The sequence below is a fragment of the Carassius auratus genome, chromosome 17, assembly GCF_003368295.1.
Source record: "Carassius auratus strain Wakin chromosome 17, ASM336829v1, whole genome shotgun sequence".
NCBI lineage: Eukaryota > Metazoa > Chordata > Actinopteri > Cypriniformes > Cyprinidae > Carassius > Carassius auratus.
The window spans coordinates 26851043-26868893 of NC_039259.1; the positions used below are offsets into that span (position 1 = coordinate 26851043).

The 17851-nt window shown below is 37.3% G+C and overlaps 1 pseudogene; it reads left to right on the forward strand.

Annotated features, from left to right (window-relative positions):
• The first annotated feature begins 556 nt into the window (after positions 1-556).
• On the forward strand, positions 557-17838 carry LOC113116917 (transcription factor HIVEP2-like; annotated as a pseudogene).
• The last annotated feature ends 13 nt before the right edge of the window (positions 17839-17851 follow it).

A 17851-nucleotide genomic window follows, 5' to 3' on the forward strand; every position in this document is an offset into this window, starting at 1 on the left:
CTATTATGACAATGTAAAAATCAAGTTTTTATATTATTATAAAATGAAATAAAAGATTAGAAAATACAATCACATACAGTGTGCCAATGTTCAAAGCTGTTTTTTGTTCACCAAGGCTGCATTTATTTGATCAAAAAATACTGTAATATTGTGAAATAATTTTAGAATTTTAAATAATTGCTTTCTATTTGAATATATCTTAAAATTATATTTATTCCTGTGATCAAAGCTGAATTTTCAGCATCATTACTCCAGACTGAAGTGTCACATGATCTTCAGAAATCATTCTAATATTCTGATTTGCTTTTCAACAAATAGTTGTGCTGCTTAATAATATTTGATACAGTTTCAGGATTCTTGGTTGATTTTTTGCAACAATATGAATGTATTTACTGTCACTTTAATGTCACATTGCTGAATAATAGTATTTATTTAATAAAAATAGGCCTTTTACAGCAGCAGAGCATTAAGAGTTCTTGTGTTTCATTTTTTATACATTATCTTTTTCACCTTTATTTGCTTTTAAATGAAAGTATGGTTTTGTTTTGTCATAACAGGTATATGTGGAATCAGAAGAATGTAATCTATGCTGTTTTCCTTTCATGGCCCGCTGATGGTTATATTGTTCTGAGCCACCCAGTTGTATCATCATCTAAGACACAGGTATGTTTATTAAAATAATTATTGAATAATTGATTGTTGACTAAGCCCTGCCGTAAAACATTAGCAACCAGCCCTACCCTAACAGTTAAAAAAATAAAAATAAAGATTACTATAATTCAGCAAAGACATATTAAATTGATCAAAAGTGACAGTAAAGAAATTTATAATAGATTCGTTTTTTTTTTTTTTTTTTTTTTTTTTACTTTGTATGCATGAAGAAATCCTGGAAAAATAATAATTGTTGAGCATCAAATCAACATCTGACAGAAGACCAGAGTAAGGATGGTGAAAATTCTGCTTTATTCCATCACTTAAATTTCAATTTATTTTATTTAAGTTTGTTGCCAATGCAAAATGTAATAGATTTTAATCAATTTTTATATTTATTACATTTTGTATACAGTTAAATCAAATAGTTTTTGTTAACAGTAGTTAACTATAACAGTCTTTCTTTCTTTCTTTACTAGCATATTGACTTTTAATTTTAAGTTACGTAAAAAGTAAAGGAAGTGAATTGTGTTCTGTCTTTTGAATTAGATTTGACACAGAGACATGTTTGTTTGAATAGAGCACTGTGTGGCAGCCTGAGCTACCCATAATGCTCTGCTCATGGCCGTCTTTGGAACCGGAGAGCATCACATGCTGCATTCAGACACACGTGCCACTGCTCCCATATCAGAAACTCCCTATCTGAGTTATTCAGGGCAGCTGTGCCAAGAATAGTCCTGCACTGTTTATGAACATCACAGCCGCTTTGACTCACTCTGCAGGGGGGAAATTCACAATTAGCAATACAAGATTCCTCACATATGTGAGATTCCCTTTTTGGTCTTTTCCATCTTTCATCCAAATGTGTGTGTGTGTGTGTGTGTGTGTGTGTTTTGGCAGGTGTCCGAGGGTCTGGTCTGAGTGGGGTGAGCCTGCCGCTGGGAGGTAAAGAAGGAAGGACCCTTGGGCTTCCAGAGCCAATCTTCCATTACGTGTAGTACGACAGAATGAGGGGGTCTGCGAGGGGATTTCGTCCTGCTTTTTGCATGTGCACTAAGTTTGCTTCACTCTCAGAAAAAAAAGTACAAAGCTGTACAAGGTTGGTACTCCCAAGTATCAAGTATCAAAATCTAAAAGCTACATTTTTGTTCTTTATTTACTCCTAAATGGTATTTATTAGTACTATTTAAAAGTTCATATTCTTACCCTTTGATAGGCCTTAAGTTCAGCCTTATTGTTTTAATTATTAGATTACAATTGGAAACTTTGCTAAGTTAACAAAATAAAAGGTGAAATAAAATAAATAATGAAAAAATAGATATTTTTTATTTCAGGAAAGGCAACACTTCACTTTTTTTTTTTTTACTGCTAATTTTACAGATTCTTTTTTTTTTTAAGTGTATGTTGTGATTTGTGATTTCCAACAACATGTTATCTGTAGCTTTTATGTTATAGACGTTAATGAATGTCTCAAATCACGTGAGTTGTGGAAAGTCATGTTGATTTTACTGGTAGCTTTTTGATGAATGTACAGTTTTTCCCTTAATTGTAGATAATCAAAACTGGGCAAAAAAATCATATATCATATAAATATCAGTTGTCACGTTGTATCTCCAATAATGTTTTAGCATGATATTTAAATGCTTAGTGTTATGATTAAAACATAAGGCAATGCAATCCAATGATGATTGAAAGATGCTTGATGAGCATATTTGATACTCATGATTTTTCAAAAAAAAAAAAAAAAAAAAAAGTATAATCAAGTAAACTTAAGTTGCTTCAGTCCAGTAAGTGTTCATCTTAAAATGTTAGTAATAAAAAAGTCATTCTTACATTTACTTTATAAAAATAAAATCTGTACCACAAGCCGAAGTGAGAAGCTTTTACAATTATACTAAAAGGCCTAAAAAAGTTTGAACCATCAATCAGATGACAGAAGACATGTAGTAGATTGTGAACAACAGGTTTTAGTTAGTTCTAGATCAGGATTAACATTTTTCTGCACATGCAAGCACTACATTGTCTTCTGGAAATGTATAAATCTAGTTTATCATTCATACTTTATGTTGTGGCCGTGCTAATAAATCTGCCCGCACACTGAGCAGTATGGCATGCTGCAGGTGTGATATTCTAAGCTAATGTCCTTGCTTTCTTATGTCTGTGTTCATCTTCCGTCTCAGATTCCCTCCGGCTTTCCCTCCCTTCCTCTGCGCTGGGATCGTGGCGCTCCAGAGTGAGCAGAAACCTATTTCTGTCCCTGAGTATATGTTGCCAGCAGCGTGTTGTCACGGTGATGGACATCAGCCCTCAGCCAATCAACACGCACATGTTTATGCCAAGAAACATGATCATTTTCCACTTACTTCCCACTGCTCTTATGAGTAAGTAAGGTGCTGTAGCTGTGCCTAATGGAGAGAAGTCTGTGTAAAATGGGAGTCTTGGCAGTCACAGAGTGAGGATGGGAACTGCACTGTTTAACCTGACCTGAAGGAGAGCAGTGGCTTTCAGGGAGAAAATCTGGCCGGGTGAGAGAGTTTGATCTTAATTATGATCTGAACATGGTAATGTAATGGCAGTGTGAAGGCGTTTTATCCTGGCATGTGGTTATTGGATTGGTCTTTTGGTTGTATTAGGTGGTCCCATCTTGTATGCTCTGGAGACCTTGTAAAAGAGATGTGAAGGTTTTCATTAGTATTGGGTCTTTTTTTTGTGACTATCTCTCTTATAGTTGTCTTTAAGCCAATGTTTTGCCAAAAAGTGTGTTTAATTGAGCACCATGTAGCAATTTTGAGCTGGCTACATTCTCAAAATGAAGGGTTCTTCATTGGAATTGTTGAAGCTTTAAAGGGATAGTTCACCCAAAAAGGAAAATTCTTACACTTGTTCCAAACCTGTATACATTTCTTTCTTCTGTTAAACAAAAAAGAATATAATTTGGAGAATGCTGAGAAACAAAAAGTTGCTGGTAGCCATTAACTTCCATAAGTTATTTATTTTTCATACCATGCACTTTCTGAAAAAAAAAGGTACACTGTATGCTTTAGATATTATTATGTACACTTGAGGCACTAATATGTTCCAATAGGGAACCAAAAGGGACAATTTAAGTACAAAGGTACCAGCCCAGTCACAGCTTTTTTGGCTACAAGCATTCTTCAAAATATCTTCTTTTGTGCTCAACAGAAGAAAGAAATTCACTATTGCTTTGGAACATTTTTAAGGTGAGTAAATGACGACTGAATGTTCATTTTTGGGAGAACTATCGCTTTAAAATCCATGAAACATTCCCATACCACAAATCACTACTTTTAAGAGCTATATACTGAAAGGTTCTTTGGGGAAGGCAAAATGGTTCAGAACTCTATTTTGAAGAGTGTAGTAAAGCCAAAACTGTCAGAAATCTACAGGCCGCCTTTGGATTTTGTGTTTATGTATATTCATAGTGAATTTTGAGTATATATTATATATACTGGTAACTTGAGTTGGCTTTGGTCAGCAGACATGTTTGAACAAGCATTAACTCTATCCAGACATGTTCTAATGCTTCTGATCGTGATGATGTACTGTATGTTGTCCTAGAGATTCTAGTCTTTCTCGCACACTTGAATTGAAGCTTGTTCATTGTTAACTTTTCACTCTGAAAAAGCACTTAGAATGTGTTGCCATGGCGATCAGAGAACACTGTTCATCTAACTCTTAGAAACTCAAGGGATTTATTTTAAATCTGAAGCTCGTGACCTTATCTAGTCGGAGAAAGAGTGGGAAGATGCACAATGAGAACTGACTTTTTTACACAGTGAGAACTACATTTTTTATTTTAGGTGTTCCATAGAATATATAGCAGCATACAGGTTCAGAACTACAGGGAAATAAATATAGATACAATTAAAATTTTTAGGTAAACAATTTCTTTCTACAGTATAAATCATTAAAAATGTTCCTTGTTACCTGGAAAAGATGCATGTGATTTTCCTGACTCCCATCAGTTGTGTGCAGTGATGTATGTATGAAAGGGGCTCTAGCGGAGCATGTGATGTCACAGGTGCAGGAGGGTTACTTGAGGATGCCTGTTGGCCTATTCAGTATCCACTTATGTGAAACAAAGAACGTGAACGCAGCAGGAATAGTCGTTTGGTTGTCATAGGAACATTCCTCATTTCTGCACAGCACATGCGTGGTGATTGGCATTTACAGTATAATTTCCAGATCAAGGCCATTTGCGTATGGCACAATTTAGTGCCATTATCAAACCTGTCTAACAGGAATCTGCACATACTAGATAATCATGATGATAAGTCAGTTAATCACAGGATATTCGATTTTTAAATATGTAAGTATCACGGTGTACAAAATAAATCATGTATAAAAAAATGGAAATGAATATTTTTATTCAACAAGGATGCATTAATTTGTTCAAAAGTGACAGTAGAGATATTCATACCATTACAAAAGATTTCAAATTAATTATGTTCTTCTGAACTTTCTATTCATCAAGGATTCATGAAAAACATGAATTATGGTTTCCAAATGATATTAAGCAGCACATCTGTTTTCATCATTGATAATAAATACAAATCAGCATATCTGCATATTAGAATGAAATCTGAAGGGTCATGTGAACACTAGAGTAATGATGCTTGGACTCATGCACATTCAAAACACATTTAAATGGAAAACAGTTATTTTCAATTGTAATAATATTTCTCTGTATTACTGTTATTATTGTTTTTCTTTGTTTATCCAATAAATTCAGCCTTGGTCAATCATCTGAATTTTTTTTTTAACCAATCCCAACATGTTTAATGGTATTTTATTTTATATGAACACCTTTGACCTTTGGGAAAAAAGGCTAGTTCAACCAAAACACTGGCATAGTTAATAAGCACAACAGTACAAACTAAGGGTGAAGTAAACACGGGGGTCAATCCTCTGGTTTATGACTCCCATAACAGACTCTGACATGCACAGACAGGCTGTATATATATATATATATATATATATATATATATATAGAGAGAGAGAGAGAGAGAGAGAGAGAGAGCACAAGGCACTGCAGATTTCTGCATTAAGTATACTGTGGAAAGGCCCTGAAATGGCTGATCCTCCACAAGCATTGAAGGTCAAGTCTCTCGTCTCTCTATAAATATGATGGTGTGTCCCAGCGGGTGCTCCATAACACTGCTCGGCTTTTCCACTGTCTAAGGCACACACGTTCGCTGACCAGCAGAATTCTGCACATTTGCATGTGATTTGATAGCGTGCAAACGTTCCTCCGCCGCTGGCTGCCCGTGTCATTATGATACATTACTGCTTTCTGTGAAAGTAAATAAAGTGATCTCCAGGACTGCTTCTGTACTAGAACACATCTGATAAACCAGACATCCACACAGCTGTCCAGACTCAGCATAACATAATTATTCAAGCACAGAGTGATAGTTGCCTGTGCAAAACATGCTGCACTATCCATGGATATCTCTGTGCTGTTTCTGATGAATTCTGCAGCACTTTTCTATAATGGTTCCTTTCTTCAGGGCGTGTATGGGATTTCTTAGCCTTGTTTTATCGTCCACCAGATGACAACCGTACACTTTCTTAGCGAGTATTTTGGCTTGTTTTCTCATACAAATATCTATACATTACATTCTTAACTCAAAACTTATTTACTTACATTTTAAAGATAAGTTTGTAAATTTGCTTGATTTCAGAATATTTTGAAATTTGTACTGGAAAAGTCAAAAGTAAAAATAATGGAGAGATAATAAAGTCAAATTTTTTTTTTTGAATTGTAAGTTATGATTTGAGTTAACATTCATGTTTTTTTAATTAAAACCACATGATATCGATCTTAATCTTCATCTCCTCATTTTGCTTTAAAAGCTAAAAGTAGGATTTTTTTTTCCTTTTTTTTATTCAAAATTAAATGCGTTTAATCTTAGGTAAAAGAGAAAAATATCTTCAAATGCATGGGAATCAAAAAAAGAAATCCTTGATTTAAGCCCAAACTAATTTGCTAACATGCCTTAATATATGTCATATGTGCTTCTTAAGTTAATGCATCATAATTTGAGAATGTGATATTTGTACTGGAAAACAAGACAAAATATTCACGATATAAAATCTTGCCAAAATGTAACGCTTAGGGTTTGGGGTTTGATCAAACACTAGCCCTGATCAATATGAGCAGTAGTAATAGTGATGCTTGCTTGCTTGCTTTTGTTATACCTGAAGTCTCTATTGTTACTTACCAGACTATGACTACAACACACTGACGGTATCTGTACTGTATCATGTTCTCCTGACCCCTCTGCTCCTCTAATGCAGAACCCAGTTGTCTTCTCCCATTGTAACTTTAGATGATGGTCACAGCAGGTCAAACATTTTTAGCCGTGTAAATTGAATTGTGTTGAGAGGTCAAGGTTACAGGCCAATTAAGAAGTAGTGAGGATTTACCCCCCTGAATGGGGCTTGATTTCAGTTACTTATTTACTTTAAAAATGGCAAGAAATTGTCAACATCCACGTGTGGACGAGATATATCCTTCACAGAGATATATCCTATTTAAGGGAGGAAAAGCTGCACATGATTTGATGTTATTCAGACAATAATTTAAAGAGTGTTACTGTGAGCACTGATATTGTTAATCAATGATATATGCTTATGTCGAAGCCAACTTATTTTTAAATAATCATATTACAGCTTAATTCCTTTGAAAAACTATAGTACCCTTAATTCTGCAAAGGAATCCCCACCAATCAGAGAATCACGGCAAGCAAAAGAAACCCCCACTTCAATTAAGAAATGTGAATGACATAAGCTCTCAAATCACAACAAAAACAACAACAACAACAATAACAAAAACCCCACAAAAAACAAAGCAAACCTATAATAAATAGTTTCAATATATAAAAAAAATGTTATTCTGTAAATGACTTATTTTATACTTCACCACTGGTTTTATTTGATTATGTCAGAGTCTTATATTTTTGTCTGAATTTTCATATATTTTTTTGCTTCAAGTCAAAGTTTATGTTTTGATTCTTCTCATAGTTGTTTGGTTTAATTCATGGCTTATAACTCTCAAACTAAGACTTTTTAAAAAGCCCTATGGGAAAAATGAAAGGGAAAGATATTCGGGAAACAGCGCTGCTGAAAAAGTGGCACCTGATTATGTTTTGATGAAAACACAAACTTTGTTCTGGAATAATGCACAACACTAAATCATGTAAAATAAAGCCAGTAACTCATGTTGCTTTTAAGATACTGCTGGTAATTTATCACTTCCATGAGCTAAACATGATTAATATGTGATCTATCAGGATTTTCAGTCCCAGACTAACGCTGTGTTTGGAATACCATATTAGCATACTGCTTGTTATTTCTGCTGTATATCACAATCCTATACATAGATTAAACCTTTTAATTTCAGTGCAGTTTAGGTTTTATGCTTTATTCTAATCCAAACCTTCCTGATTCCAACTCCTTTCCTCAGTTAGCATGGCCATTCACTTCTCCCTGCGCTGATGCAAAAGTGGCCCTGAATGTGGGCCGTTGCATAACCCTATCCGGGGCCCCTTTTCTATTTTTGTTCCTGGATACGCGTCTCAATGAGGTATTTTCTGTGGTGACTCGCATACATCTGTAGCGCTTCTAATGTACTCTCATTGAGCAGGACATTGATGACTGTTGAGACTTATTTCTGGCACATTTGTCTTTTTTTGTAGGTGATGTACAGCGATACAGGAAGAAGGAATTATGAGAACAGCTGCATTTGATTGGAGACATTGTACAAGGCTGAATTTGGACACCAGGTTTGTAGATTGATAGCAATCACTGTGTTGTACGTCTTACTGGGACTCAAAAGCAGGTGACTCGTCAAAGTCAGTCCTTGACTGCTCTGCTTTTTGAAGTATGATAAGCTCTTCTGTGGACATTTTGTTCCTTTTGTAGTTTTAAGATGCAGCACAGCTGTATTTCATGAAATGCCAGGCATCCCACCGGGTAGTGATGCCAAGGGGGGCTGATATATGACGTAATGACATTCTTTCAAGTCTGGTTATATTTTCCCGCCTCTGGCTTTGACATGTTGAGCCGGTTGTTGTTGTTGTAGATGTGTTAACACGGATGCTTGTCTGCTCATTCAATAGATGATCGAAGGTCAAACTTGGCCACTTATAGTCTTTCGATGTTGTCCTTAATCGATGAAATCACATCATGCAACTTGGACAGATTTGATGTGATTATTGTCTCGTGTCTGAATACCGAACACCACTGACACATTTAACTTGTCAGCTCAGTTTTAAGAGGTGCATTTAGCCTCTGGCAGGTTTATCCACCATAATTCTCCTCAAATGTGTTGAGGACTGCACAGGATTGAGACTGACCTTGAAAAAAGCATATCTGATTGCTGTGTTTTGTCATTCCTACATCAACGCTCTCATCTGGTCGCTTTCTCCAGACTGAAAGGCTGTTTAGATACTAACTCGACCTATGGAAAACATTTGACTTCGTTGTAGACCATGTTAAGATTTGGTTGTAGATTTTATAGCCTGGTGGAGCTTGATATTTCTTCTCTGATTGCGACGAGTTTGAATGTCCCAGTTAAGAGGTTTGAACCAGATAACCTTATGTAACCTCATTATATAAACTCTGATGTATGCAGATGGTAATTACAGGTGCATCTCAATAAATTAGAATGTTGTGGAAAAGTTCATTTATTTCAGGAATTTAACTCAAATTGTGAAACTCATGTAGTAAATAAATTCAGTGCACACAGACTGAAGTCGTCTAAGTCTTTGGTTCTTTTAATTGTAATGATTTTGGCTTACATTTAACAAAAACCCACCAATTCACTGTCTCAACCAATTAGAATACTTAATTTTAGTGACTTGTTGGCCTTTTGGATAGTATGTTCATTTACTGTACATGTACTCAATACTTGGTAGGGGCATCTTTTGCTTTAATTACTGCCTCAATTTGGAGTGGCATGGAGGTGATCAGTTTGTGGCACTGCTGAGGTGGTAGTGAAGCCCATGTTCTTTGACAGTGGCCTTCAGCTCATCTGCATTGTTTGGTCTCTTGTTTCTCATCTTCCTCTTGACAATAGCCCATAGATTCTCTCTGGGGTTCAGGTCTGGTGAGTTTGCTGGCCAGTCAAGCACACCAACACCATGGTCATTTAACCAACTTTTGGTGCTTTTGGCAATGTGGTGCCAAATCCTGCTGGAAAATGAAATCAGCATCTTCAAAAAGCAGGTCAGCAGAACGAAAGTGACGTGACATACAGCCAAGTATGGTGACACATACTCAGAATTCATGCTCTGCATTTAACCCATCCAAAGTGCACACACACACACAGCAGTGAACAAATACACACCGGCCACAACTTCCCCAGGAAGCATGAAGTGCTCCAAAATTTCTTGGTAAACAGGTGCAGTGACTTTGGGTTTCAAAAAAACACAATAGACAAACAACAGCAGATGACATTGCACCCCAAATCATCCCAGACTGTGGAAACTTAACACTGGGCTTCAAGTAACTTGGGCTATGTGCTTCTCCACCCTTCCTCCAGACTGTAGGACCTTGGTTTCCAAATGAAATACAAAACTTGCTCTCATCTGAACAGAGGGCTTTTGGGGAACTGGTCACCAGTCCAGTTCTTCTTCTCCTTAGCCCAGTTAGCCCATGCCTCCGATGTTGTCTGTGGTTCAGCAACTTCATTGACACGTCTGTGTGTGATGGCTCTTGATGCCTTGACCCCAGCCACAGTCCATTCCATGTGAAGTTCACTCAAATTCTTGAATCGATTTTACTTGACAATCCTCATAAGGCTGCGGTTCTCTCGGTTGGTTGTGCATCTTTTTCTTCCACACTTTTCCCTTCCTCTCAACTTTCTGTTAACATGCTTGAATACAGCACTCTGTGAACAGCCACCTTCTCTGGCAATGAATGTTTGTTGCTTACCCTCCTTGTTAAGGGTGTCAATGATTGTCTTGTGGACAATCTTCCCCATGATTGTGTAGCCTAGTTGTCACAATGATGAGGTCACGAGATCCAAGTGCGAGGTAAAAATGCTTTATTTGTAGCTCAGATAGTCAGCAATGAGAACATAGGAAGACGATGGCATAACCCCAGATGAATCACGTCCAGACCACTCAAGCAGCAGTACTCTCAAACCCAGCGCAGGAATCTCAGGCGGGCAAGGAGTAAGGTCCAGAGAAATAATCCAAGTGGAGGAACAAAGCACAACAAGACAAGAGAGACAGATGAGAAATCAACAAACCAACATCACGAACAGGAAACCAGCCAAACTTAAAGGCAGCACAAATGAGTTGCTGCTGGTGCTCATTATCGCAACTGCTGCTAGTTAACAGACGCACACAATCAGACAGAGACGCAAAATGAGCACACTGACCCATGAACCTTGACACTAGTGAACCTAACTGAGAGACCATTTTGAAGGCTCAGGAAACCTTTGCAGGTGTTTGAGTTGATTAGCTGGTTGGCATATCACCATATTCTAATTTTTTGAGATCTTGAATTGGTGGGTTTTTGTTAAATGTGAGCCAAAATCATCACAATTAAAAGAATCAAAGACTTAGACTACTTCAGTCTATGTGCATTGAATTTATTTAATATACAAGTTTCACAATTAGAGTTGAATATCTGAAATAAACAAACTTTTCCATGACATTCTAATTTATTGAGATACACCTATATAGTTGCACGTCCATTCAAAGAGTGCAGGCAGAGGTGGTGTAAGTTACCAATATTATTTTTTAATATTGTGGCACTACTTTTTAAATTATTTGACCAATAAAATTAAAACTGTAATGTAGTTGGTCACACATTTGTATTGTATAACGGATGTGAATTCAGTGGTTCATTCATTAATCTTTAGAATCTCTTTACAGGGTACTTTACTTTACAAGGTATGGTACCTTATATGTATTTGTATGAAATAATTTGGAAGAATTTGCCCTTGTATTTTAATTTTATTATTATTATTATTTATTTATTTATTTATTTATTTTTTTGCAGATTCAACACAAGTGTTCCTTCAATTTGTAACTTTTGTAATGCACTAAGAAAAAAATATGTTAATTCCCTGTGAATGTTATTTATTGTTCTACTAAAGATGAAACAAGATTCAATACCTTAGATTAGATAAGTTATTTTAATGTTTTTGAAAAAAAATATTAAAAGCTCACAAATGCTGCTTTTATTTAATATTATTACCATTTAAAACAACTGTTCTATTTGAATGCATTTTAAAATATTGTTTATTCAGGTAATGGGAAAGCTAAATTTTCAGCATCATTATCCAGTCTTTATCCAGATTCTTCAAAAATCATTGTAATACAGTATGCTGATCTAGTGCTAAAGAGACATTTTTTATTATTAGCATTGTTGAAAACAGTTGTGCTTCTTAACATTTGATGATGTTAAAATTATGTCATGATACATTTTGTGTTCAGGATTGAATGAATAGAAAGTTCGAAAGAGCAGCATTTATTTTAAATACAAATATTTTGTAACATTGTAAATATCTTATTGTCACTTTAATTCAATTCAATTTAATGTACCCTTGGAAAATAAAAGTAGTATTTATTTATTTATTTATTTATTTTAATGTGACGATTTCAAACTTTTGAATGGTAGTCAATATTATTCAGTTGATCTTTATTCATATTTCAGGATTAGCACTAATATATATATATATATATATATATATATATATATATAGATAGATAGATAGATAGATAGATAGATATTATTTTTATTTTATTTTATTTTATTTTGAAATGAAAGAGTTTTCCTTTGAATAGCAAAGACATTCCTAATAGAGATTAAAGTGGAGAATGAATGATGGTGTTACAGAGATAAATTATGCTTGCACAGCCATGTACTTGTAATACTTGTAGTTTGGTTAATTCTCTAATGGAGGGATTCCTGACCTTACAGTTTGAGACGACCTTCACATCAATCACAAACGTCAGAAAGACAAAGAGATGGTGCTGGCAAACTGCCTTCAGAAACACTCTACTCAGGGCATGGTGAGTTTATGGGCCATTTGTCTTGAAGATATATGGCTTTTCTACTTAAATAATTGCCTCAGAATTATACTGTACTCTTCAAGTTATTCTTCTTTGCTTAAAACATTTTGAATTTGTTTTTTCTGTTTGCAGACAATTTGGATTTGGTGCCCAGGCTTAAATGTATATAGATTGAACATGCATTGACTGAACATATGGAAATTATTATTTCAATGTTTTGAAAATTATGCTGTTGGACTGACTGCTGTACAATCACAGGGAACTGTTTAAACCACTGAAGGATTAACCATCCACGTTAAAGAGAAACTTTTCGCTGTTCAGTGTGATGATGTTCATTGTGTCAAAACCAAGGGCAATGTAGCAATTGTAGATAGCAAATACTTATCATGGAGGCTGCTAATACCTCAGGTGATGTGGAATGTTCCAAACAGATTACTGGTTTCAAAGAAGACGAAAAACACTTGCCATCCGAGATGACCCAAAGAGGCCAATCCTCTGGCACAGAGGACAAAATAAGACTTGCGGAGCAACCCCAGACCCCAGCTGTAAGTCCATCTCCTGGTATGGAGTCACAGGTCCTTGCTTCAGGAAATATTCTTACCTCAAAATCTAGAGAACAGTGTCACATCCAGCTCAGGAGGAAGAACGTTTCTCTCCCAAACAAACGATATCTTCAATCAGAATATGAGCTGCTGTCAGAGGGCCTTCTCAAAAAGGAGCAGAAGTTGGTTAAGACTGGGAAGTATGTATGCCAGTATTGTGGCAGAGCTTGTGCCAAACCCAGTGTATTGAAGAAGCACATCCGTTCTCATACTGGCGAAAGACCATATCCGTGTATTCCTTGTGGTTTCTCCTTTAAAACTAAGAGCAACCTGTACAAACACAGAAAATCCCACACCCATGCAGTGAAGGCAGGATTGTTTTCATTTTCAGAACAAGACAGCAAGCATACGGATGAGGAGTTGGTGGTGGCAGAAGGCGAGATGCATTCTGATGCTGAGCAGAGCAGTGACACAGATGAAGAAGTTGTGGAAGACTTATCCTTGTATACAACAAGCCATATCAAAGAAACAGAGGGTTTTGTGCAAGAAAAAGGGAGTATATTGGCAAAAAAGGACACTACTTTATCTGCTCAAGCATCACTCAAAAAGGAAACGGGCTCATCAGGAAAAGTATCTTTATGGCAATTCCGGGAAATGAAGGCACCTGCAACTATTGCTCAGGTGGACCAAATGGTTGAGTTCTCCACCATCAAGCAAAGACTGGCACTTCGGCTTTCAGAGAAGAAAAATCAAGACTCTGATCAGTCTCTTTCTCTGCCTAGTTCATACAGTAAAGGCAGCACTGATTCAGGATACTTCTCGCGTTCTGAGAGTGCTGAGCAACAATTCAATCAGTCAAGCACAAGTGCCAAATCGTATCAAGAGATTATGTTTGGTAAATGTTATAGGCCAACAACCAGGCCAAAGCAATCAATCACTGTACAAACTTGCATGACAGACATAAATGAAGCGACATCCAGCTTCATGATTACATTGAACAAAGGCATAATTCCAGGTGACACTGACTCCTCAATCCACAAAAGCAAAAAAGACCTAGTGCGATCAATAAAAATGGATTCTGAGTCCTTCCAAAGGGAAGATTATCAAGCATGTCAAATCTCTAGCTCTGACCTTCTGGAAACAGCGTCAGAGAGTAGTGTATTCTTGCGCAGTAATTCTCTTCCAACCTCATCTAATTCAAATCTGAATGCCCCACAAGGGCTAAGAAGCAGTAACTCATTTGATGAGAGAATGGCAGGTGCTGATGTCACCTACCGAGGCGCAATGGGTATGAGAAAACTCATGCGGCAAGCTGCGTTTGAGCACTCCGCTACTGAAGGACATGCTGAATCTGACTGCTATGCTCATCTGGCTTGTAGCTTAAAATCAGACTTGAAAATTCACAGCATAGATGATCCAAAAATGGGTGCTTTAAACTATCAAGAAACTGAGTTGTGTTCCATATTTCCAAGCCATTTATCAGAAACTTCCACAAGGAAACGAAGAAAAGACAAAAATGTCATGGAGGAAGAGGACTTTCATGTACAAGACAAGCCTTCTGGACACTCAGAGGACAATGAGACAAAGCCAACTATTTTAGATACTGCCTTTTCTGACACTGAGAAAAGGACTGGCAGCAATGTTATCTCTGTCATTCAGCACACAAATTCATTAAACCGACTAAACTCTCCAGAAAGGTCAAGTGATGTTAGATCATTTCCCTTTGACAAAACTGGCATTTACAGATTCATGGAGAAGAAGCATAGTATGGAGGGTCACAGAACAGAAGGAGCAGACTGGCAATGGCGATGCAGTGGTTTTCTGCACCAAAAACTTAATTTGAGTAAGCAACCAACATCTCAGCCTACTATCCAAGTTCCAGAGATTAGAGTAACCGTGGAGCCTGACAGGTCGGAAAAAGTTCTGGAAGTAGGGGTCAAGCAAGGGGATAAGCATGCTGAAGAGTTCCAGTGGCCACAGAGGAGTGAGACCCTATCACAGTTTCCATTGGAAAAGCTACCACCCAAAAAGAAACGCTTGAGATTAGCAGAGATGGAATGTTCTTCTGGGGAATCTAGTTTTGAATCTGCTTGCACAAGTCTCTCCAGAAGCCCAAGTCAAGATAGCAATTTGTCTCACAGCTCAAGTTTTTCCCTGTCCCTCGACAAAGAGGAGACCATTAACCTTGTGTCTCTAACCAACCCAGATGAGTTTAATAAGCCTTTGGAGTTCTTATCTGTTCCAGGACGTTTACAGAGTCATCACAGAGAGATGATACGTTCTGCTTCAGAGCAATCAACTTATAATTTACCCTCAGAGTTTCCAGGATATCGAAGCAAGTCTTTTGATTATGGTAGTCTTTCTCCTTCATCTACATCTAGGCAAGAAGAGGTTACAATGCGTAGAAGGGCATTCTTAGTTAGGCAGGCAACATTAAGTGGTGAACCTGAGATGCAAGGCGGCACCATCTCAGATGAAATGAGCAAGAGATCAACCTCACCAAGCAAACCGTTTACACTTGAGGGATCCATTGAGAAAATTAGGTATTCTTTGATTTCTGGTAGTCCTTCTCCCCAACACAAACAATATTGCCGAGTGCAAGCCTCATCTCAGTATGCAAAACCCAATGTTTGCAGTGTTTATGATATGGATATTGTAACGCATTTTATAAAGAAGGAACCTGAAGAATCCAAGGTAGCTGAATCTTATATTAGCTTAAGGAACACCCAAGAAGATTGTTCCCAGAGTTTAGGCAATGTTTTGTCCACAATAGCAGTGCTTTCACAAGCTCAGCAAGTATTAGCCAGTCAAAGTATGTCCGGTTTGCTAGTGCCTGTTAGAATTCAGATGCAAGTACCATCTTATGGGAATGTAACGTACACTAGTATATCTCATATTCTGGATTCTCAAACACAGAATCCTATGTCATACATAGAACACAAAACACAATCCCCCTGTCAAAGTCTTGCCATTGTCATGTCACAAAATAACCCAGATTGTGAACCATCTTCAGGATCAGGGCACCCTAGGCGACTACTTCGCAGCCCACAGGCATCACCAGCAAAGCTAAATACAGGCATACCTCTATCCTTGACCTCCAAAACCATCTCAACTACAGAGGCCCCCAGTGGTGGAGCAAACAAACGCATGCTCTCACCTACAAGTAGCATTGAACTTTTCATTGAAGCGAAGCAACAAAAACGAGTCAAAGATGAGAACATTTATGGACAGATTGTTTGAAGAGCTTAGTGCTGTGGAGTTAGGACATCTTGAAGGTGAAAGAGAAAGTACCAAGAAAGCTTTCAAATCAGGAAGCACACCAGAGACATGTGAGCCCACTGAGGAGATAGATGTGGATGAGCCCCAGCCAAGACTTTTACAGCAATCCAGAGTTACAATCTACTGCCAGAATTCCTCAAGATACTGCTATGATGGAACAAAAACCAACACCTGAACTTATTAATGGCCAGTAATCTTCCTGGTTCTAGTATAGGTGCAGTGCCCTTGTCAATCACAGGTGCTTTACTTTTCTCCAAGTTTCCAGGTCTTCACACTACTACATGTGTGAGCTGGTGCTATCTCAAACTCCACTAAGCCAAATAGTACCCAAACAGCAGCACATTTTTCAGAGTATGCCTATTGGTTTGTGAGATGCCGTAACCCTAACCCACCTGATCTTAGCACTGGGATGGTTCTTGCTCTTCTCCGATCCAAACAGAGGAGGCAGGATTCTATTTATTCAGTCGCCAGCATTTACCAACCTGGACTGCTAGTGAACTCAACCCCCTGGAGGCCGAAGCAAGAACAAGTATGTTATCTGTTGTTGGTTTTTGCTGATTTACCACTTGCTGCTGTGCTATATTTAACTGTACTTTTTATTTAGCCATCTGTTTCCATAAGGTCTGTTGCACTATTGCAGGTATCACTGGACTTACAGAGAGGAAGATAGAAAGCAAGCTGTCAGGCTAAAAGACATTAGCCAGAGGTGCAAATATTACGAGAAGATGTGGAATCCACCATACGACAAGCAGAGCCAGTCCGCGTGAAGATTTTTGAAGGAGGGTACGAATATGTAATTTGTTTCATGCTGCTGTTTATATGTGACTGTAGTAACGCATCGAAATGAAAAAATATTTGTATTTTCTCTATCAGGTATAAGTCCAATGAGGAATACGTGTATGTGAGAGGCCGTGGTCGGGGAAAGTATATATGTGAAGAGTGTGGCATTCGTTGTAAGAAGCCAAGCATGCTCAAGAAACACATTCGAACACACACGGATGTGAGACCCTACATCTGCAAGTGCTGCAACTTTGCTTTCAAAACTAAAGGTTGGCTTTACCACATTTACATTCAAACGTGATTGCAAAAGATAAAAATAACCCCTATTTTATTTAGGGAATCTCACCAAGCATATGAAGTCAAAAGCTCACGTCAAAAAATGCCTTGAACTTGGAGTTTCACCCACAGCTATGGACAATACAGAGGATGCTGGTAGGAAACCTTTTTTTTTTTTACTACTTTTTCATGCAGATGTATTTTTCATGCAGATGTAAGATTAAGTATCTAGCTTAAGTTCCTTTTAAGAGCCTTAAGCACCCCAAACTA